The 24,921-nt window shown below is 37.5% G+C and overlaps 1 protein-coding gene across 1 annotated transcript in view; it reads left to right on the forward strand.

The window, feature by feature from the left end:
- Positions 1-24,921, forward strand: part of SLC2A13 (solute carrier family 2 member 13) — a 263,372-nt gene that overhangs the window by 94,633 nt on the left and 143,818 nt on the right. The gene's annotated exons all lie outside the window — the stretch shown is intronic.

Genomic DNA, 24,921 nt, shown 5'->3' on the forward strand with positions numbered 1-24,921 from the left:
GCGTGAACACGTTCATGTGTGTGACAGAGAGAGGGAGAGAGAGAAGAGAGAAACTTTAAGAGACATTTGACAGTGCCTAAATTTCTAAACTATGATCATATAATGAGTAAGTTAAGTGTGGATGGTATTATGTGTTTACTTCCCAAGCATCACCACCTGTGGTCACTTCTGTGAAGCAGGGCCACCTGTGATGGACCTATTGTAGATCCAGGGCTGGAGGAATCTTTGCTTTGTTTCTCTCTTCATTGTCTCAGTAGAGCAACTACTTCCAGACTTTGTGCCACTCTGGTATGTGCTGAAATACCGTTCCCAGAATATGGTAAAGTCAGAAACTCAAGTGGACCAATTCCACTTGTGCTTTTGATGTTTAGAAGAATTCTTAGGGGAAAGTGCATTCTTTAAAAAATAAATTTTATTAATTTCAGAGAGGAAGAGAGATATAGAAATATCAATTATGAGAATCATTGATCAGCCGCCTCCTACACTTCCCTACTGGTGATCATTCCTGCAACCTGGGAATATGCCCGGATTGGGAACTCAACGTGACCTCCAGGTTCATAGGTTGATGCTCAGCCACTGTGCTGAGCTAGCCGGGCAGAAAATGTATTCTTAAAGCAGGTGCTGGAAGTTAAAGTCTTAACTCCCTATGTAAAATATTTATTTATTACTTGAATTTTATTCATTCATTAAGCATTTATTGGGTGCTCTGTGTGGCTGGCATTTATCAGACCCCAGGGACATGATAAGTACCTGCTCTGTTAGAAGAAATTCACCTCCTTAGGGGAAGAAGATAAGATGTAAGCAAGAAAATAAATGTGTAAGACAATTTCAGAGAGTGAAAAAAGGTTATATTTTGGAAATATGATTCAAGAATGCATTACCCATATGTGTCAGCAGAATACAAGATGTATCTCAGTAGAATTCAGAAGTCCTGGATATGGAATAAGGAACTGTTTGACACTGAAATTGAGTCTCAAAAGAACTATTGGCCCAGAAAGAAACTCACTACAGACTGATTCATTCACCTTTCAGCATAACCATTACTGCTTGTCTCATTTTCGATTCTTATAAGTATATTTCCAGTAGGACATGATCTCACTCATCTAGGGGAAATGGTGAACAACATAGACTGATGAACAAGAACAGACCCAGAGATAAGGAGCCATGGGTCAGACTGTTGGACCTCAGAGGGAGGGTGGGGATAAAAGGGAGAGATCAACCAAAGGATTTGTGTGCGCACATATGAGCCTAACCAGTGGTCAAGGACAATAGGAGGGTGGGGATATGAGTGTGTGTGTGTGTGGGGGGGGGGGGATTGGAATGGGAGGTTGAGGACAAATATGTGATACTTAATCAATAAAGAAATTAAAAAAAAAAAAAGAATCAGAGCTATAGTCCCACCATGTAGGAAAAACTGTAAGAGAATTAAATTTAAATCTTGCAGCAGGAAAAAAAAAAAGTTGAAGCAACAATAAAACAGATTACTGGGAGTATGTTTACTGAGGAGCTTAATGTATTTTACAGTAACTTCTCATCTGTAAAATTTCATGAGAACTGTGGTAGTTTTCTAATTGTTAATTCGTACCCTGATCCTTTTCTGGATGATGGGAATTAACTTCTTCCCTGGAGATTCTCTAGGCTAGAAAGCTGATAGTCTTCCTTAAATGTATCCTTATCTTCAAGATTTTGTGGAAAATGTGTGCATATGGCAATGATATTTTTAGCCCTTTCCACGTCAGACAAGCTTGAGTCTTTTTTCAAGACCTAATTTTATTGTCATCTGTTTTGTATAAACCCATCTCTGACACTCCCCATAATCAGACAGAGGAAGTCATCCATCTTTGATTATTCATTCATTCAGAAAATATTTCTGAATGGCTGTTGCAGACCAGCCACAGTTCTGGGCAATGAAGATTTAGCAGTGAACAAAAGGAAACCTTCACAGAGTTTTCTTTCCTCAGTGGAGAGGTGACCAAACATGAATAGCAAGTGGAGATAAAAGTTAATGAGCAGATAAAGAATGGTAGAAGATGGGGGCAAATAGGTTGCACTTTTTAATAGGTTGGTCCAGGAAGGTCGGAATGATGGCCTATGTTCAAAAGGCCAAAGTAAGTGAGATGAGTGTGCCATGCAGATATCTGTTCCCATATAGCCAAACAGAACAAGCTGGAGTTTAGGAGGTAAGGTCGGAAGAGGAGATTATATAGTGACTATGACTTCACTGGTCTGTCATTAGGGCTGTCTCAAGGGGAAACACTGAAAAGTGCTATTTTAAGACAACTTGTCCTCTAAGACCAAGGTCCACAAATTTAGTACCTATGTTTTCTTCTATGTAGTTTCTTGTTTCAGGTCTTAATATTTAAGTCTTTGATCTGTTTTTAATTAATTTTTGTACATGTGGACAAATTGTAATCCAGTTTCATTCTTTTGCATGTGGCTTTCCACTTTTCCCAGCACAATTTATTGAAGGGACTTTCTTTTCTCCATTGTGTGTTTTTGTCTCCTTTGTCAAAAATTATTTGCCCCTGTACATGTGGTTTTAATTCTGGGCTCTCATTTCTGTTTCAGTGGTCTCTGAGCCTGTTTTTCTGCCAATACCATGCTGTTTTGATTATCATAGCTCCGTAGTATAATTTGAAGTCATTGTGATACCTCCAACTTCGTTCTTTATTTTTCTCAGGATTGCTTTGGCTACCCAGGGTCTTTTGTGGTTCCATACTAATCTGATGAGTTTTTGTTCTATTGCTTTAAAAAATGACATTGGGATTTTGATGGTGATTGCGTTAAAACTGCATATTGCTTTGGTTAATATGGCCATTTTACTTATGTTGACTCTTCCAATCCATGAATACGGTATGTTTTATTTTCATTTCATTGTCTTTTTCAGTCTGTTTTTAATAATGCTTCGTAATTTCAGTGTATAAGTCCTTCACATCCTTTGTTAATTTTTTCCCTAGATATTTCATTCTTTTGGTTGCAATTACAAAAGGAATTTTTTAAATTTCTATTTCTGAGGTTTCATTGCTAGTATATAGGAAATCAGTGGATTTTTGTATCCTTCAAGTTTACTGTATTTATTTATTCTTTCTAATAGTATTTTTGTTGGAATCTTTAGGGTTTTCTATGTACAGAATCATGTCATCTGCAAAAGTGACATTTTTTAACTTCTTCCTCCCCAATGTAGATACTTTTTATTTCTTTCTCTTCCCTGACTGCTCTGGCTAGGACTTCCAGAGCTATGTTGAGTAAGAGTGGCAAGAGAGGGAATTTTTGTCTTATTCCTGATTTTAGAGGAATAGCTTTCAGTTTTTCACCATTGAGTATAATATTGAGATTTACATTCCAGACCAATATACATCTTTTCCTGTGCACATAGAATATTCCCAAGGATAGATGTTGATCACAAAACCAACCTCAACAAATTCAAGAAGATTGAAATTATAGCAAGTATATTCTCTGACTCCAATTTTTTGAAATTAGAAATCAACTTCAAAAAGTAAAGAAACCCAAAAATATGTGGAGATTAAACAACATACTACTAAAAAAATGACAGAGTCAAAGAAGTAATAAAAAGGTGAGGTCAAAAGATGTATAAAAACAAATGAAAATCATAATACGACACATCCAAACTTCTTGGATGCAGCAAAAACAGTAATAGGAGGAAAGTTTATATCATTATAGGCCTATCTCAAGAAATAAGGAAAATCCCAAATAAACAACATAACATTGTATCTTGAAGAACTTGTAAGAATAAAAATCAACCTAAAGTCAGCAAGAGGAAGCAAATAATAAAAATTAGAGCAGAATTGAATTAAATAGAGAACAAAAAGTCTGTACAAAAAAAAATCAGTACACCGAAGAGCTGGTTCTTTGAAAAGATCAATAAAATTGACAAACCAGAGACTAGACTCACTAAGGAAAAAAGAGAAAAGACCCAAAAACAAAATCTAAAATGAAAGAGAAGTTACCACAGATATCACAGATATACTAAGGATCATACTAGAATACTATGAAGACTATATGCCACCAAATTCAGTAACCTAGAATAAATAGCCAAGTTCCTAGTAATATATAACATTCCCAGACTGAATCATGAAGAACTGAAAAATCTAAGAAATTGAAACAACCATACAGAACTCCCCCCAAAAAATGAAAGTCCAGGACCAGATAGTTTCACTAGTGAATTCTACCAAACATTCAAAGAAGATGTGCTGTCCATCCTCAGACTCTTCCAAAAAATTTGAAGAAGAGGCTCTACTTCCTAACACATTTTATGAAGCAAACATGATAATCTGGAAACCAAAACCTGGCAAGAATAACACAGAAAAAAGAAAACTACAGACTAATATCTCTGATTAATACAGATGCAAATATCCTAAACAAAATGCTTAGCAAATTGAACACAACAACACATTAAAAAAAAATAAAACATCATGATCCAGTGGGGCTCATTCCAGGGACACAGTGGTGGTTCAACTTATGCATTTCAATCAACGTAATATACCACATTAACAAAAGAAAGGATAAAAGTCATATGATTTTATCAATAGATGCAGAAAAAAAACATCAGATACAACATTCACTTATAATTAAAACACAGAAATAGGTATGAAGAGAGTACCTCAACCTAATAAAGGCTTACATGACAAACCCTCAGCCAGTATTACCCGCATGATATCCTTTAGACATCCAAGTGCAAAAATTGAGCAGACAGTTGGATAAGCAAATTTTTGGTTCGGGAGTTATGAATTTGGTGTCTAAGATTGTATTTGAGACCACGGTGTCTCAGTCATAGCATTTATATAATTATTTTGTCATTTCTATACCTGTCTTTCCAGATTAGGATCCCTGAGGCACAGACTTCATTTTAATTGATATTTAGTATTTCATCCTGTCAGCTGGGCCATGGTGTGAAGCTGTAGGTTTCTGCTTTCTTTGTGGGTGTGAGCAGCTGGGTTCTACTTAGTGCTTTAGAGGGAAGGCCATTTTTCGTAAAACAAAGTGGTTATAGTTTAAAAGCAGGTGAAGGAGGAAATCAGGTTGTTAAATTTACAGTTTACTGGTCAAAGCTGACTATTTTATCCTCTCTAGGTATTTCAACCTTGGTTTCAATTACAGTTACCCTTTTGTTCTAAGAACTATCGTGTTTCCCCGAAAATAAGACATCCTCCGAAAATATGACCTTCTTACAGGTTTCCTTCTGAGTGAAATATAAGGCCCCCCTTAGGCTAAACATGAGAGATTTGGTCCACTGATTCTGAAAGAAATGGAGTCACAAGAAATTTACCAGGAAATTCAGGAATTGGATTGTTACGATGATGTTCCAGAAGATGATGACATGATTGTCATTGAATAAATGAGTAAATTCTTGATACTGTAGGATTCACAGTTTGTCTGGTTTGTGTTGACAACTACCGTACTACCGTACCGTATACAGGTAATAAATTTCCTTTATTTTCATTTAACAATAAATGTGTACCATGTTCTTCTTCATGGAAAAATAAGACATTTGATGAAAATAAGACCTAGCTCATCTTTGGGAGAAAAAATTAATATAAGATACTGTCTTATTTTCGGGGAAACAGGGTACATGTCTTTGGGTAGCCCCACTCAGCACAGTCATAATCCAGGCATAGTCTATTGGCAAGCACCATAGATACTCCTGAGACTGGCGCTCTTTGAAATTAATTGGTTGGCTTGATCAGTATCCCCCAATGTGTGGCCCACAGACTGCCTGTCTGTAAATGCCCCTCCCCCTTTTGATCTGCTGCTAAATATAGAAATCGAGAATAAACATTTAGAAACTTTTATAGCAATGGCCAAGAGTAATTTCATTTGACTCTGCTTATATTTATACCTCTTTTTAATTTAATTTCTTTTGTAATCAATGTATTGTACTTAACAAAATATGAGCCTGCAAAAATGGAAATTGAAAACAATTGGTTCATTACAAATAGTTTGATAAGCCGTGTAGTGGTTCATTATATTAGAACATACTTCATTAATTGGTATCAGCTGAACCAGTAATTCTCACTGGAAGTTGGGTGGATGGAACTTTAGCTAACAGGCATGATCAGAATCAATAGGGGGAAAAAGTGTGTATTTTGAAAAAGATCTACTATCTTTTTCACATCATGACTTATTGGTAGGGCTATGATATGGCGGCATGAAAAGTGGTAAAGAACCACCTATTACAAGGAACATAAGAGATTTAGGGATTTGTTTATTTTTTATTTTTTGTTGGTCAGGTTGCCTATAATCTCAAGCCTGACATTTTGGTTGATAGATTTATTTATAAGGTAAGTGGCCACTGTTGGATTTTATAAATATTTCCTTTTAAAGTCCAAACTTTAGTTGTGTCTTTAAATGTCAGTATATTGTTTTATGGTTTCCTAAAAGCAATCTCTGGGCTACTACCCATCTATGCACCAAATATTAACCTTATTTCTTAGCTGCTATACATTTCTACACCTTTCATTTATCTTTTGGACACTTCAAAAGGAAGTTACCAAGAGACCCACTGATTTTATAATCCCTTTTGGTCAGTTCTTGAATACTTGACTGTTACTACCTCTTATGTATAATTTTATTTCATTTTTATTAACTAAGAAATTGTAATAATGCTCACAGAATGCAAGTAATGGCTAACGTGGTAATTTTAGAGAAAGGAAATGAGCAGATGTGAGGGGCAGGCGTACAGGGAAATTCCAGGAATTCTGACAAACCATCTGACACCAAGAAACAAACAGCAGGATGAGCAATATGCACAATGCCACACTAGGAAGAGAAATGGGATAGCGATAGCTGTGCTTTCCTCTAGACTGTTTTTTTTTTAAATTGTTTCCCTATTTTCATGTTTTTTTAGGACTTCATAGATTATCAGTATTAACCATATATTATTACTGTAAATATTGTTTACATATAGCCCTCCTTCAAACATGTAAGTGACCTAACTGTAGGACAGAGAAGCAAGCTGGTAGGTTTGGTATTCTAGTTTTGATGTTCTCGTTTTTTGAGGAGTTGAAAAATTGTCGGACTCTTCCGTTTTTGTGATTGCCCCAGTGACCTCCTATAATTTGGTTCTTCCATCTTTTGTGAAGCTATATGACAGCAAACTCTGGCAGTTAGTGAGCATGTGAAAAGATTTTTGTCTAAGGGCTATTTATTTTGCTACTTACAAAGCCATAAAGATGTTGACAAGCATCTCTCATTACCAATTTTTAGTCATCAAAGATATTAGCCACTTAAAAAATAACTGTAAGAAACTATTACTGCCCTAGTTGGTTTGGCTCAGTGGATAGAGCATTAGTGAGGACTGAGTTTGATACTGGTCAAGGGCACATGCCTGGGCTGTGGGCACAATCCCCAGTAAGGGGCATGCAGGAAGCAGCCAATCAATGATTGTCATCATTGATGTTTCTATCTCTCTCTCCCTCTCTCTCCCTGAAATCAATAAAAACATATTTGAAAAAACACTATTGATTCTCTTTTATAGAACATTAAAGAAATAATTTTGATTATATAATCACTTAAAAAATAATGGGATGTAACTGGATGTTAATAATACAAAATTTCTGCATTGACCCTCCATAATTAGTGGTAATTACTTTCTATAATTTACTTCCTCTATATATATTATACAGTATGTTGAATCCTAGTTTCAATACCAAAAGTTTACATTTAAATTAGGTAGAAACAAAAGTTAAATAAATTATTTCAATATTCTTTCCCTTTCTTCAATCCCTTGTTTATAAAAGATTACATTTATTTTTGCTATGTTATCTTACTTTGTAAAAAGTTTATTAAAGAGGGACTGTACTCTGAAGATTTCTTAACCAACCAAAAGAATGTATCTATTCTCTCATTGGGGGAAGATGGGCGATATTTTAGTGAAACTGCCATTTGTTGCTCAGAAAAGTTCTAGTAGAATTGTCTTGAGGGTCATTTCAAATATCAGAAAACACTGTGTTTCATTCACTCAGTCAATAATAACTTCCTGCATTATTTCTTGTATCATTCTCTCTAGATGCCAGATACACTGTGGCGACAAAACCCCAAGCTTGCTGAGCTCATAGAGCTTACAGTGTAGTAGGGGAGACAACTAATAATAATTACTTGACAGTTGCCGAAACCGGTTTGGCTCAGTGATAGAGCGTCAGTCTGCGGACTGAAAGGTCCCAGGTTCGATTCCGGCAAGGGCTTCTTCCTTGGTTGCGGGCACATCCCCAGTAGGGGGTGTGCAAGAGGCAACTGGTTGATGTTTCTCTCTCATCGACATTTCTAGCTCTCTATTCCTCTCCCTTCCTCTCTGTATAAAATCAATAAAATATATATATAAAAAAATTAGTTGACAGTTAATGAAAGTTAATAAAAGCACACCTTAAATACTCAGTAATAGTAGTAATAAGACCTCTGAAGAAAAGAAACACGTGTTTATGAACAATAATAATTTACATAGGAAGTGGGTGGGCATTTAAGGAAGGCAAAGGAGGAGTAATAACTTGGCATAGCTCATTAGTTTATAGGTATCTCTTCTTTGTATCTCACATTCCTTTTTACTCAACTAGATAAGCCATCTTCTCAATACGTCTGCCTCTCAATGCCTTCACTCAAAACCAAATTCTTTTGCAGAGGATGAAGATGTGTGACCACTGAGGATATTCAAAGTATGCCACTGGTTCTGAACATGATTCTACAGGATTTTCAGAAATACTTGAGCTGTAACATTATCACCAAAGTATAATGTTATAGTCTTTCCCAAGGTGACTGTGAAGGAAACATGTTTATACGTTTTGATGTGTTTGTTTCTTTAAAAACGTCAGCCACATTACTTCATATCCATTTTTAAAAATATATATATTTTATTGATTTTATTTTTACAGAGAGGAAGAGAGAGGGATAGAGTTAGAAACATCGATGACAGAGAAACATCGATCAGCTGCCTCTTGCACACCTTCTACTAGGAATGTGCCCACAACCAAGGTACATGCCCTTGACCGGAATGGAACCTGGGACCTTTCATTCCGCAGGCCGACGCTCTATCCACTGAGCCAAACCGGTTTTGGCCATATCCATTTTTTAATGTAATAAGAATAGAAAAAGTGGTATACTTCTTTATAGAGAGACTTAACCCACTGCTTTTTTTTCTAAAGAAAGTGAAGACTGACAGAGTATAATCTCTGCAATTGTGAATGCAGTTCTCTTTGGCTCAGTTGCTTGTTCAAGGTCTCTCAGAAATAAAACAGTTTGATATGTGGAAAGATTAAAGGCTTTTTTTGGACTTTGAAGTGAGCAAAGCATTGACCTTAGCACTCACTAGCCCTTTGATCTTTGGAAAGTTACTCAGCCTCTCAAATCCTTTGTTTTCTAATCTGTCAAATGGCATTAATGCTATACATCTCTTAGATAGTGGTACAGGTTAATTCATAGAGAGCTTGAATCTAGTAGCTGCCAAATATTAGCTCATGCCAACCTTCCTCTCTCCAATGCTTTCAACCCCACTTTTACTATAGTTGTCAGAATGAATGAAATCCCATCATTAACTTAAATATATGTTGTTTTCATGTTTTCCCTTTATGATTAGAAAATTTGTTTTGGGGAATCATGTTAATGTATTATAGGAAATGACAATGGTAGATAAAGACATGTGTTTTTCTAGAAGTAGGTTTTGTTCTCCATCCAACAAGAAGGCCAACAAACTTTAAGAGAGGTGTGTAGGAAGGTGTGAGTTTTGACTTAGGTAAGTGGAAAGTACACAATGAAAAAGTATTTTAAAGGTAAGTTAATTTGGTCCCCATACACTCAAATGATATATTTCTCATTAAAGGTTAAAGCATTGTTATAAATGGGAAACACCAGAAATAACATTTATGAAAATTAATCATTGTTACCTGAAATGAATCATGGAGCTAATAAATGTATTCATAGACAGTTTACTTCAGCTAGAATCTCTTTTTTCCTGTTTTTAACTGTCAGCTCATTAATTCATGCTTTATGGCTCTTAAGATTGTCTGCTATGCCTTTTACAGTGTAAGTTTCTTGAGGGCAAGAACCTTGTCTAATTTATCTTTGAGCCTCCCAGTTGGTACAGAAATTGCATTTGACGGTAACCAGAAAGAACACGCTTTAGTACTGTCATAATAGATACCCAAATGATTGTTCAAGGTAGCAACTATTTTAAGATCTGTTTTCAACCTTATTAGAGCAAAGTCTTAAGCAAGATTCGCATTTCTGAAGGGTGTTGTCATTGTTTTTATGTACCCGTTGTTATATTTTGGACACTTAGCTGAGAAGGTAGTGCTCCTAGACTGCTGTTAGAACACACAATTACTTAGAGTGTTCAAATCTAAGAATATGGTTTGTTGTTTATTTATGACTCAAGATTTAGAAGGAAACATGAATTATTGAACATTTATATACTTTGACTCTTGAGAGTTGCTCTATCCATTTGTGATGCATGTTAATAGAAAGTGAAATAACAGTTGCATTTATTAAAGAGCTACATCTGTTCTACGCATGGATTATTTGAATTTTGGAAAGCTATCCTGGTCAAATAAATAAATCTTCAGACAGGTGGCTGGAATACATATAACTTATTTTCATATTCCCCCTGGGAAATGTTACATTTGGCTGAAATCTCTAAACTGTTTTTTATCAGCCAAGGATAAACTGAGAAGGGAAAGCTTTGATTAAAATTAATGGGACTTGTCATGGGGAAATTTAAAACATTTCCACTACCTTTTAGTGGCACAAATATAGTAAAAATGGAGGCTTTGTCCACATAAAGCGCATTACATGCACATATTTTTAAATTTTTTAAATATATATTTTTATTGATTTCAGAAAGCAAGGGAGAGGAAGAGATAGAAACATCAATGATGAGAGAGAATCATTGATTGGCTGCCTCCTGCACACCCCCTACTGGAGATTGAGCCCACAACCCAGACATGTGCCCATGACCAGAAGGGAACACAGGACCCTACAGTCGCAGACCTCTATCCACTGAGCCAAACTGGCTCAGGCGTGGACTTATTTTAATATGGGAATTCAAAATGCAAATAGATTGTTTTTAAAAGGATTGCTATATTTGGCTCTAGCCATTTTTGCTTAGTGGATAGAGCATCGGGCCAGAGACTGAAGGATCCTGGGTTCAATTCCAGTCAAGGGCACATACTTCAGTTCGATCCCCAGCTTGGCTGGAGTGCACAGGGGGCAGCCAATCAATGTGTCTTTCTCTCACACTTTCATATGTTTTTTTTTCCTCTCTCTCCCCCCTCCCTTCCACTCTCTCTAAAAATCAATGGAAAAAATATCCTTGGGTAAGAAGTAACCAAAAAAAAATTTGCCATGTTGGGAGTACAAATTTTTCCTCTCGTTGGGCATTATTTTCTTCCCATTCCATAGCAATAAACAAAATTAAGAGTAAACTGCTTAGAGGGAATGATTTTTTTTTCTCTCCCTCAATTTCTAAAATTACTATTTAATAGAAAGTATACTGTTTGTCTCCATGAAATTTACTCTAAAAATCTATTAAATATCAATCTAATCTGGAGGCATTTGTAAAAATTGCCAGTGTGAGTAGCAGTTCAGCCTTTTCCAGGCATGCAAAAGTATTTGGTCATGTGATATAAAAGAAGAATCTATAGAAAGAATACATATTTTTGTTGTTGTTGATAAGTATGAGTTTTGAGATTTCTGAATGGTAAAGTAAAATTAATCTATAATTCAGTTGTGACACATAAAAGTGCCTAAACAAACACAAAAATTGATTAATTCAACATTTAGGAAATGTTGACAGCAGAAATAAATTTTACCTACATTGTCTGTGAAAAATTATGTAAGTGAACAAAGAAAATTTATAGTGTAAACACATTATAAGGGAAGTAGGAATTATTTATCAAGATTCATACTGTAAGACTTCTCAGAAAGTTTATAGGCAATGATAGGCTGTGATAAGTCACATTGTCCCATGGCATTTTTCTAAAATTTTACAAATTGCTATATATATGATATAATACTTCAGTAAGTTTAAACATATATTATAAAGTAATTTTGAAATATTTACATTTATATTCTTTATAAAGAAGTGCTTCAGAAATCCTGGAAGACTTGTCCTGGCCTGGTGCTCAGTTGGAGCATTGGTCCAATACACCAAGGCTGTGGGTTCAATCCCTGATAAGGGCATGTACAAGAATTAACTGATTTATGGGAGTGGGATAGGGGCAATGGGAATATATGTAGTACACATGTAATACCTTAATCGATTAAAAAAATAATAAAATTTTTTTAAAAGAATTGACTGATGAATGCATAAATAAGTAGAACAACAAATTGATGTTTCTCTCCCTCTCTCTTTCCCCTCCCCCATTCTTCTCTATCTCTAAAATCAATTAATAAAACAAAATTTTTTTTAATACTGTAAGAGAAATCAGGGACTAAAGAAAAATTTTTTTTTTAACAATATCTAGCTTTTAAAAGTGTAACTAAGTGCATATAGATGTCAGAAGCTAGGACAAGGAGCTAGCAGCTGTGGAGTGCATGCCTGGTCTAGGCAGTGTGCACACATCATTGGTTTGTTTCACCATCCCTCTGCCTATAGATGACCACACTGTTATGTCAGTGTAGTTAGTAAGAACATGAGTAGAGGTCAGATGTGGTCTTGAGTCCTCTCTGTGGCATTCATAATTACGTGGAAGACCTTGGACACACTGTTTAGGGTTGCAGGAGAAAGGGCGTTGGCATCAGACTCTCAACTAAGTCCCAGCTTTTTCCAGTGAGCAGTTCTGTGATTTTTACAATAGGAATGATAAAACTCACTTCATATATTTGTTGTTAGAATGAAAGATGCATATAAAGAAGAATTAACATAATTTGTGGGTTTGAAAGTTCGAAAATTCAACCAGTGATTCACCCAAATAGTAATTTGTAAAAGTTTATTGTGCACACACAAAAAAGAGTTTTGGAACCAGGAGCACTCAAACCAAACATAGACTGAGGCTTGGGGATACTGTTGTAAAGCAGTTTATATAGAGGGAAGGTGGTGACTGCTTATTCTTCACAGTGATTGGTTATAATATTAAAGTTTACTTAAATGATAGGGAATTGGACAGTGATTGCCTTATATCAACCTTGGGAAACAGTCTGAGTTCTGCTTATGATTTTCAGAAGCGTAAGCAAGAAATGATCCAGGTCAAGTTCATCTTAGAAAATAAGCAAAATTAAGCTTTGTTTGTATGACTAAACTGATTGTCTCTGCTTGGGGAATTTTCAAGGCTGGTCTCTGCTTGTTTCTAATTTAGCAGTGGACTGTAGTAAGTGCCTAATAAACAGTGTTGATAGTGAGGATAGAGTTGGGTGGGGGTGAGGGTGGGATGATAGGGCAGAGCTCATATAGAAACCCAGGCATATCTAGTTTCACATCACTTCCCCCCCCCCCCCCCCCCACTGACTGATTCTGGAAGAGATCAGACAGAATGGTATGAAAATGTGCCTTGAATCAAAATCAAGTTGTAGTTTCTGAAGCAGAATAATTCTTCCAACAAATATGCAAGGCACAGACAGTTCTGGGGATAGGACTTAAAAGTCGAGGAGCCCAGCCATATGGAAAAGTCCTTTGAGGGGGATAAACAGTGAACAAGGAAACAAATACATAACCGGCTTCTGACTATAAGTGCTGTGAAGAAAAAGCAGCCTAAGTGGATGCATTTAACTGACAGGTGTGAGGCAAAGACGGCGGTAGTTGCTTAAACAGCTGCGTGAATGGAGATTTTATTTTGTGAAGCAGGGAATGCTGACAGAGAAGTGAAATGGTCTGGAACCAGGTGTAGTGTTTTGCCTCGTACAATTTGAGATGCAGATTACAGAGGACTACATATTCAAATGCAGGTGCAGATGAGGAAGTTGGGCATGTGAGTCTGGAGCTCCAAGGTGGGGTTAGCATGGTATGTTAATTTAGGAGACATGAGCTTGAAGGAGGTCCCTGGGGAATAACACATCTAGGCGAGAGAAGAAGGGATTTGGGCCCTGTTCTGGGAGCTGGATCCAGTCAGGGAGATTGAGGAGAGGCATCCTGTGGTGCAGGAGTAAAACCAGGAGAAAGTGATTTCTGGAAGCTGATGATGGATGTCTTTCAGGAAGAAAAGAGCAGCTGTTTCCTCAGTTGCTCTTAGTTGAAATTCGATCAGTGGAGTGAAGGTAGTTGGAAACCGTCACAAGAATGCTTTCAGTGGCTTGTCCGGGATGAAATTCTGCTTCCAACAGGGTTGAGGAGATAACAGAAGCTAAAAGATATAGATGACTCTTAAGCGGATTTTCTGTATACTAGGACAGAAAAATTAGGTATGAACTGGAGGGTCATTTATATTATTATATTTACAAGTTGATTTTTCAGTTTTATTATGGATGATGCTATATGATACATCAAGATTATAAGCTGATGGGAAAGATTGAACAATTAGACTTTTGTGAATGGCCTTTTGAGAGAATATTTGCAATAAAAGGGTGGAGAATGAGGGTGGGGTAACTTACAAATGAAATGGAAGAAATTGAGGAAGTATTAGTATGTATAGACCCTTCAGGTAATGATATTGAGCAATTTTGTGTTGGAAGGAAAGTAAATTATGGGAATTTACATCAGAGGGCTTCTGAAATGGTTCAAGATTTGAGGGATTTTGCAAAGTGAGCTGGAAAGTATGTGTGGATAGGTAATCTATTTCGATTATGACTCTTTTAGACTACCATTTCAGAAAAGACATTTTTGAGGTTATGAAAATGCCATTTTCTGGTTTTAAATCTGTCAGTCTTGTTTTATTAGAAATGATTTAGCTTGCTTTACACTTTTATAATTATTCACCTGCCACACAGATCTATTTTGCTTTTTGTTAAAAGACCAAATGGTCTTTCTAACAATGAAGTGAAAAAAGCTTCATATCAATAAGGTAAATAGAATATTTATGAACATTACTTTTTAGAAAAGTGCTGGAAAACAGTACTGCATCCCCAGTAAGGGACATGCAGGAGGCAGTGATCAATGATTCTCTCTCATCATTGATGTTTCTCTCTCTCTCCCCTCTCCCTTCCTCTCTGAAATCAATACAAATATTGATTTAAAAAAAAAGATGAATTGTGCATTCAAATGATCACAAACCAAACTAGAATACAGTCTTCTAAATAAGCCATGAACAAGTTGAATGGTGGGATTAAATCATTTCCACATCTCTGACAATGAATAAAATATGTGCTTTTTATATATATTTATATCTGAAAATATATAGAAATAAGTTTTATTTTGTAATTAAATTTTGCAGTAAATAGATTGCATTTTTAAAAGACTAAGCTTCCGTGATCAGAAAAAGTATCTAGATCAAGCATTTCTAAGTAGAAACCCAAAATTCAGTGAGTATTTTAAATAGACACATCCTGACTCCCTTCACAGATTGCTCTTGACCATATGGTATCTGCAGACATGCCTCAAAATAACACAGCCATATGTAGCCTTTCAAATACTGACCTCATCCCTAGAGAGCCATCTTTATCTAGAAGAGCAACTCAAACCATATCAAGTAAAATTACGGTTTATGACACGGGAGAAGATGAGCAGAATCTGCTTAATGAAAAACAATCACACATTAAAAATAAAAACGCCAAGGAAATAAGGTTAGATACCCACAGACATTGAACAGCAAGGGCGTCTGGAGAAAGATGTTTAGAATTCTTTTTGCCTAATCATTATACACTGCAGGATAACACATAAAAGCAGCTTAAAATCCCCTTCTGTGCTGTGGTTATCAGAATGGATTTAGTGAAAATGCTAAGGCTTGATCAATAGCAGCGCCAGGCATGGATCTGTTCTTGGCTAACAGGCACTGAATGCAAATATTTTCTGTCTATTGGATATGCTTGGTGAATACCAATATATTTTTCGTCTGTTTCCCACCATACAGTTTCTAGAGTAGGACATGTGGAACTCACTCTCCATTTCCCTTCTGCTGATTATTCTCTGTTGAAATTCTGGCACAGTTTTTCAGAACTTTTAGACTTGTTGTCATGTGCCTATGAATTAAACAAACTCATGGAAGAAGGAACAGAATTGCTGTAGTAATTAGGAAAAATGTGTTTATATCTTCAGTGATACCTCATTTTCCTCATCTAAGTAGGAGTGGAGAAGAGCTAAGGGGAATTAGGAAGTGAAGTCTGTGAATAATAGGAGATTCTGTAATGGTGATCAAACTTCAAAAACAGTTCTCTCTCTCTCTCTCTCTCTCTCTCTCTCTATATATATATATATATATATATATATATATATACACACACACACACACACACACACATATGTATGTGTGTGTTATAAACATGATTTATTTATATCACATACACATACATTTTTATACATACATACCTCTCTGTGTGTATTTATGTATGAAACGAAGATTTTACCACTCTTGTGGTGTCCAGGCAAGCTCTGTTTCCCAAAGGTGTGTTATGCTGGCAGATCTCTCATATCCACGTATCTGGGTTCTCAGGGATATGTTATGTGCCCAAAGTTAATGAAATAATATTAATCACTCCTTAATGCTATTGGAGACCTTTAGTTTTCTTTCTTTCTTTTATGTAATAATATTTTATTGGATTTTGTTCAGAAAGAGTTGTGTTTCAAGTATTTATATATATATAAAAGGCTAACATGCTAAGTGTCCCTTTGCCCATCCAAACAGTCACTATGACGCACACTGACCACCAGGGGGCAGATGCTTAATGCAGGAGCTGCTGAGCTTTAGTGACTTGGCAGTGGTGGTTCTCAGGTGACGTATCCCAAAACCAAAGAGGAGGGAGTTCGATTCCTCATGGGGCCCTGTGATTCCAACATTGAACATGGGTTATGTTGTTGGGGCATTGTAGGCCCAAATCTGGTTTACTACACACTTGCTTTGTGTTCCACACCCTGTATACAAAAACATTGCAGAGTGCCCTCTCCCACTCCGGGATCCCTTGGGGATGTCAGAGAGCTGGTTTTGCCCCATCACTGCAGGCCAGGCCGAGGGACCCCCACCTGCTGGAGGGACCCTCCTCACTCCCCAGACTCTGGGAAGGGACCATGGGGGGTTGGCTCCAGGGCATGTCCGGCCTGTCTTGCCCAGTCCTACCCTGCCAGCCACTTTCTAATTAATTTCCTTTCAATGTGCACAAATCCGCACCGGGTCTCTAGTGAGTGATATATTAACGGTTGACCTTAAAATAAAATCGTGATCCTGAAGGAAATCACTATCATAGATCAAGACCTCTGAAAATTTTTGAATTTCTGAACTGATCTTCATAATACATGAATAAACCCACACCATATCCTTGACAAAGCTGAGCTCTTCACTTATATATCACTGACACATAAGTAGAAATTTTGAAAACTTATTTTTGAAATCGTATTTCTGGTATTTTTTTTTTTTTTTTGGCAAGTTTAGATTACTTCATTCTAAGCCAAATTTATAAGTAATTTAAAAAATAAATTTACTCAGATGTATTAATTTCACTCCTACCTTTTCTAATTATCTCATTATGATCTTTTCATTTTTTGCTGGAAGTAACAAGATGTCTTTAACAGAAAAGCTTAAAAATGTATCTCCAATAAAAGTGATCAATTCCTTTGGAAATCTAATAGCTTTTAAAATTAAAACTAATGGGCCACCTTGTTAATGTACAGTATTGAAAAGTTCTTTTCCAATATCGATTTATTTTAGGTATTGATCTCATGACAAAGGGGTGTTTATGTTTATTTAACCGCTTTCAGACAAAAAATTTAAACGCTTTCAGTTTTAAGGAAAATGAAATTAGAGGGTTATTGTAGTAGTATGTTGCTTTTAGTGCATCCTTCTGGAATAGGTGATGCTATGTTTGTGCCAGTTAACTGGCCTTCTAGTTTACTGGTAAGTTGTATTTGTTTTGAGAAATAAAACGATTATATTTTGTCATTTGTGTCAAACAGTTTATTAGTGAGTGTTTTCTTCTGAAAATTTGTAAACCAAAACAAGAAGACTAAATGGCTTTTCTAATCAAGTTATTTTTTGTATAACCTAAGCTTTGATTTATGCTTGCTCTGCATATCAATTTTTCTTCTAAAGTCTGCAGAACTTATGAACCCAAAGCAAGCTCAGCAGCCACTCAGAACTTTGATAGAAAGACCTTAATTGTGAAGACAGTCAGTGTATAAGTAGCCCTAAGAAGAGAGCTTTCTTTTAATATACATGCTAAAAAATAGGGTAATTTTAAAAATATATTTTTATTGATTTCAGAGAGGAAGGGAGAGGAAGAGAGAGAGATAGAAACATCAATGATGAGAGAGAATCATTGATTGGCTGCATTCTGCACATCCCCTGCTGGGGCCTGAGCCTGCAACCTGGGAATGTGCCCTTGACTGGAATTGAACCTGGCATCTTTCAGTCCACAGTCCAACACTCTATCCACTGAGCCAAACCACCTAGGGCAATATATGTCTTCTTCTGTGCATGTTTTTTGTTTGTTTGTTTGTTTTGTTTTCATCTTTATTGTTGAAAATAATATATATGTTCCCCCCTTTTCCCTTATTGACCTCTTCTTGCCCCAGGCCTTCACCACTCTGTTGTCTGTGTCCATGGTAGAGGGTGTTTTTGGATTGCCACTGTGAACAAAATTGATTCTAGAACTCATTATCCACCCTGAAGTCTCCAAGAGTCTGTGCACCAACCCACCTGTATTTAGCGACCAAACTTGTTTATGCAGTTTCCTTGTAGGTTCTGTTGTGTTCATGGCATGATGAAGGATGAAGACAGTTTAAAACCTCACTTGCTCTGGCACATGTGAACAAATGGAGGTTTGGTTATTGCCCTGTTTATTTTCAACAGCATTTACATTCTGATGTAAGCGTTAATTATTTGTGGAATTGAAGCTTCCTAAGTGAAGGATCAGAGTACTGGAAAATCCATATTTTGGATGAATACTTCTCTTCTTTGAACCCAATGCTCTAATGCCTGCTCCATTTTTGAGAACTCAGTACTAAGTTCTTTTTATAGAAAATTTTATTTCTTACTCTATATTTATTATCTGACACTGACGTTACTTAACCTGAAGGAGACAGTGATTTTTTTAAATCTTTTATTTTATTTATTTATACTTTCTTGGTGGAGGTAATTAAAGGTTGGGAGAAGTGAGTAGGGGTAAGATAACTACTTTGGGATTATACAGTATATTTTATAGCCTCATAAATTTGGCTCATTTTTTATACTTAGTTCTTTGGTATTTGGGGGATAATTGAGATTTTTTTGAGAGTCATGCTGACAGAAAACACAGTCTCTTTGCTTTAAGGTGTATGTTTCAAGGTACTGCATATGTTTGCAGCAGTCATGCTCCTGGAAGCTGGCAGAATAATCATGATTTCAGATATTCTGCCCCAATTTAAGACATGAGCCATTGCATTTGGCGTGATTTTATCTTTTTGGTATCTTTATTCATGGTTAACTATCACATGTGAAGCCAAATATAGCAAGAAGGAACAGTAGAAAAATATACAAATCATGGTTAGATTTTCATCTTTATTCTCAATGATGCTTATTTGTTGAATACCCAAATCTGAAAAAGGAACATGCTAATAGAATATTATTCAAATATTTATATAAAATTCAAATATGTATATAAATACATGTGTTTTTAACCAAGCAAATGATTATTTTTTTAGAAGCATACTTCATATATCTTAAAATATTCCAATCTGATAGATTTATAAAATGAATACTTAATTTCTAGGGAGTTTGTACATGATCTAAAATGAAGGCAGGTGAATGAGATGATCCTAGTTTACCTCTGATTGTATGAAAAGTTGAGCAGCATATATCATTGAATTTGATAGAACTTAGTACTAAGTGCCATTTACTATAGGAGCCTATGGTATAGATCATCTTGATTTACTACTTAGTGGTTGATAAATAATTTGTGTAGGTGTGTTCTGTTAATTATAAAAGAAAAAGAAGTTATAAGTATGACATCCATATATAATTTATATTAATGGAGCTCTTTGAGTTCTTTTGTCAAATATTAAAAATGAAGTCTGATTGTTTACAAGAAGGAGAACTTGCAATTTGTTGACATTTTCAATTTAAAACTTTCAAATTACAATATATTTAGCTATGGAGAAAATGTACTTGAGAGCTGATAGATGATATTGTAGCATCATTATTTGAGTTTTGGTGCTATGCACTTCATATGCATTATCTCTTTCTATCAAAACACATCTATGGAATAGATGTTACACATACGGAGGCCTGTAAGTCTCAGAGGAGGTAAGGAGCCTGCCCAAGGTCAGACAGCTTCTGCATTGCTGAGCTGGATTCAAACCTGGGTTTCCCTGATTTGGAGATTCTTGCTGTCTGCACTATTCACCATTGCTTATGGTTATGTAGCCTTTAGCAGATGCAAGTCATAGATAGTCTTATATCTCAGTGTGCAATATCTATTGAAAAACTTGGTGAGAAGTTTTTTAGATCACTAAGAATGACAACTTGTTATGAAAATGCTATCAGAATACCATCAGGTTAAGAGTTTGTGTCCTTTTATTTAAAAAATTACTCAAGGATAATCTAAATGTTAAGAATATGATTGTTTAAGAAAATGTACTCATTTATTTTTAGACAGGGATGTCTCCCCTTCCTCAAGAATGGTTTTTTGAAGTAATAATTCTTAATTTCTCACCCTCAGCAATACACTACACTGCCATATCAGCTAACAAGTTCAGAGACCTCTTGTCTAGAGGACACATTTTAGGATTGCCTTTGTTAATCAGTGTTTCCCAAAGTGTGGTACGCGTACCCCCAGGGGTATGGGAAGAGTTTGGTGGGGGTACACGTTGCACTGGAGTTTGGTGGGGATATGCACTGCACCGTGCTTAGCTGCGCATAATTCTATGTTCTCATGAGTACGAGGGGTACTCAGCATTATGAAAATTATAGAAGCGGTACACATATGTCAGAAGTTTGGGAAACACTGGTTTATGTAGATACCTTTGATAAAGGAAATATTTTAGGATTTAGAAACAATTTTTGCTAGTGACAAAACAAGGTTATTGAAAACAGCATTTTAGGAGCATTAAGCCCTATCCTCATCTCTCTTTAGAAGTAACAAAAAGTCTTTCCTTAGCAACCTGGAATAATAATGACTAGATTAACTCAGCCACTGCCCACAGGCCTTAATGTAGCATGATCGGCTCACAAGCACGCATCTGTAGGCAGCCCGCCCAACGCAGCATCTTGGCCAATTGATCGCCTGAGAGGAATTTCAGAATGTATTGGCAGAAATGCCAGATTGAAGGAATGATTGAACCACATGGGGCTGGATTTATCGATAGCAGCAGTCCATTCTTCCAAACGGCACATGAGCCAAGCACCAGTCTGCAGTCACAAACACCATCTGCTGCAGACTGAAGAGGAAGACAGCCTGGGTGTGCACAGGATCTCAGTGTAGTTTATAATTAATCACAACCGTGTTTAACAACTTGCACTGCATTCAGACTGCTTCAATCTTGAGTTCTCAATCACCGTTATTTGTGCTGGTGTTTCTTTCTGGCTGCTTCCTTCCCTTCTTCCTCATAGCCATTAAACAAATATTTATTAAATTTCTTCTATTTGCATGACTCCAGGCTAAGTACAGTGGAAAGCAAAATGATAAAAACTTGAGCCATTTATCGCACAAGTTCAGTATAGAGGTCAAATCCAGTGCAGAAGAGACATCAGCCACATAAACCTGCCAAACCAATTAGCCAGCAGTGAGAGCAGAGGAGAGGTGAAAAGGTGATGCTGTGATTCAGTTGACAGGGTGACTTCTTTGAAGAGCAGGGGTGACCTCATAGAACAGGAACAGTATAAAAGACAGAGATGTGAAAATACGAGGTTTATTTTTATAAAACAGGCTAACCAAAGGTGGTTGAAGTATTGCCTGTTAGTGGAGAAGTAGCATGAGTTAAATCTTGAAAGGTACTCTGGGGCAGGAGTGCGCCCCTGTTGAAATAGGTGCTGATGGATCTATTACCGAAGGTTTTGAGCAGGTGAGTGAAGTAAGTGATCAATGGAATGCTTTAGCAGATAGATTGGCAGCAATGTGGAGTGGCTGGATTGACCTGATAGAAATTGGAGACGGGGAGACCATACACAATGCTTTGTTATTGAATATGCCATGTATTAGTATTAGTCAGGAGTCTCCAAACAAACAGCCAATGGGAAAGAGAAAGGAAGGCAGGGAGGGAGGGAGAAAGGGAGGGAGGAAAAGAGGAAGGGAGGGAGGAAAAGAGGGAGGGAGGGAGGGAGATTGAGATTGATTCACCATGAGGAATGGGTTTGCACTATTATGGAGGCTGAGAATATGGAGCTAGAGTCCTAGGCGAGCTGACAGTGTTAGTCTGGGCAGGAGACCAACATCCCAGTTGAAGCAGGCAGGCTGTGAGAACAGACTCTCCCTTCCTACTCTTTCTGTTCTGTTTGACCCTCAGTGGATTGGGTAATGCCCACCTGCATTGGGAAGAGCCATCTGCTTTACTCAGTCTGCAGATTCAGAAGCACCCTCACAGGCACACACAGAAGTCATGTTTAACCAGGTATTTGGGTATCCTGGGACCCACTCAGGTTGGCACACAAAATTAACAATCAATCACACATAGTGTATGCAAGGAAGTTTATCATCTCTAACCCTCATAATGGCAAGTACTGCTACTATATCCCTCAACTGAAGAGGAGAGAGTGGTTTAGAAAGGCTGAACATACATAAAACCTCTCAGCAGCTACCCGGTGGAGCTGGAGATTCAGCTTTGGTCTGTGTAAAGTGCTGTTTGCTGCCATGCACTGTCTCAGCCAGGAGATGGATGAGACCAGCCAGGGCAGTAGTGAGCTGGGGATCAGAGAGGGCACAGGTGCAAAAACCAGAGGAATTTCCTGACATTTTTATTAGAATTTTGCTACTGACTGGATATGGAAAATAGAAAGAGGGAATGAAGAGCAAAGTGCTACCTTCTTTGATCTTGACCTAATATGAAATTAGGTAACACTGGGTAAAGAGCAAGTTAGGGGAGGAGAAAGCATGGCTTCTGTCTTATAGGCACACCTTTTCTGGATCCTTTGCTGTCCCTCAATCCATAATACATTGCATGTACCTCTGTGTGAGCACATAAGCTGTGGAGTAGCTTGCTTTATTTCTGTGTGATTCCCTTCCCACCCTTCTCTCTGAGCTCCTCCAGGGCCAGGCCTCCTCATGGTTCTGTACCTGATGCAGAGCAGGCGCACTTGGTCAGAGAGGCTGGAGAGAATCCTGGAAGGCCACGAAGGAGCAAGGTGTGAAACGGATGTTGTGAGAATGTATTTGGGAGGTGAGGAAGATGAATGAGGCTCCTCCAGCGGCTTAGAGGGCCTGACCCTCAGACACCATAGTTTTCACGAACCAGGGTGGCCTGTTTTTCTAAATATTTGCCAACAATGCTCAACATCCTAGATATGGGAAGGGAGAAAGGAGGAAGGTGAAATGCAGGTTTTGAATAAACTTTGGAATTAAGGCGGGGAATAGTGGCCAATGAGGCCATGAAAAAGAGAAAAGGAAGTTGAGAAATTAAAGCCAAAGTGAATAGAGTATGTTTGTTCCTGGAGCTTGAAAGTGCTTCAGTGTTGTGGTTTGCAACCCACGCTGAGGAACAAAAATTCTTCTTTTGTGCTTAGAAAAATCACCTCATCTAAGTGTATATTTCTTGACGTTCATGTCATGATCAAGACGTTAACTCAGACCCTAGCTCTATGTGCTTATTAGTTTGTGCTTTGGGCAAGTGTCTAATCCCTCTGTGCTTCCTTTCCTCATTAACACCACCTGCGCTGCCTACTCTGTGAGACTCTTGTGATGATGAAAAATGGATCATGAGGCATGAAGAGCTGTTGAAATATTAGAAAATCTACTGAGATTTGAGCAGATGCCTCATACTCTTGGTGTTATGGACTGAATGTTTGCCTCTCCCCAAAATTAATACATCGAAGCTCTACTCCCCAGTGTAACCGTGTTTGGAGGCGGGGCCTTTGGGAGGTAATTAGTTTAGATGAGGCCATCAATGTGGCACTCCCATGATGGGATTGGTGCATTTAGCAGGGGTCTTCAAACTACGGCCCGCGGGCCACATGCGGCCCGCAGAGGAGTCTGATCCGGCCCACCAGGTTTTTGGGCAGTGAGCGCAGCTGAGGTGTTACAGTAGGAATTAGTAGTTCATATAGTCCGGCCCTCCAGCTCTCTGAGGGACTGTGATCTGGCCCCCACTTTAAAAAGTTTGAGGACCCCTGCTTACAGGGAGAAAATGGACCTGCATACCCTCTGTTGTTCTTTCCCCTCTCCCCTCTCCCCTCTCCCCTTTCTCCTTCTCCTACACCCTCCCACTCTCTCCCTCTTCCTGCCCCCATGTGAGCACACAGTGAAAGGATGGCCATCTACAAGCCAGGAAAGAGCCCTGACCAGGAACCAAATCTGCCACGACTTGGTTATGGACTTCCCAGCCTCCAGAACTATTATACATAAATAAATATCTCTTCTTTAAGCCACCCAGTTTATGGTATTTTCTATAGTAGCCCAAACTGACTGAGATATTCGGTGATTAATACAATAATTAAAATTAAATGTGCAAAACATGTGCCGGTTAGTGCTAGATGTCAGAATGTCAAGTTTTCTTAGCAGTGGGAGGGGGTGGGGCGGAAGACAGCCTTCAAATCCTCATTGATCTTTTGCACACCCGTCTCCCTGAAGGCCATTCTCATGCCCTGCTCTCGCTGCCTTCCAGAGAGGACCAGGGTGTTGGATCCTTGCTGTGCTTGATGATAGCCCAGTCTTAGGGCCTCAGATTGGGTGCAAGGAGAATGGTATTTGAAGCTGAGCAGTGATTATCTTGCTCTC

This window comes from Pipistrellus hanaki (assembly GCF_964339955.1).
Source record: "Pipistrellus hanaki genome assembly, chromosome: 3".
NCBI classification, from domain to species: Eukaryota; Metazoa; Chordata; class Mammalia; order Chiroptera; family Vespertilionidae; genus Pipistrellus; species Pipistrellus hanaki.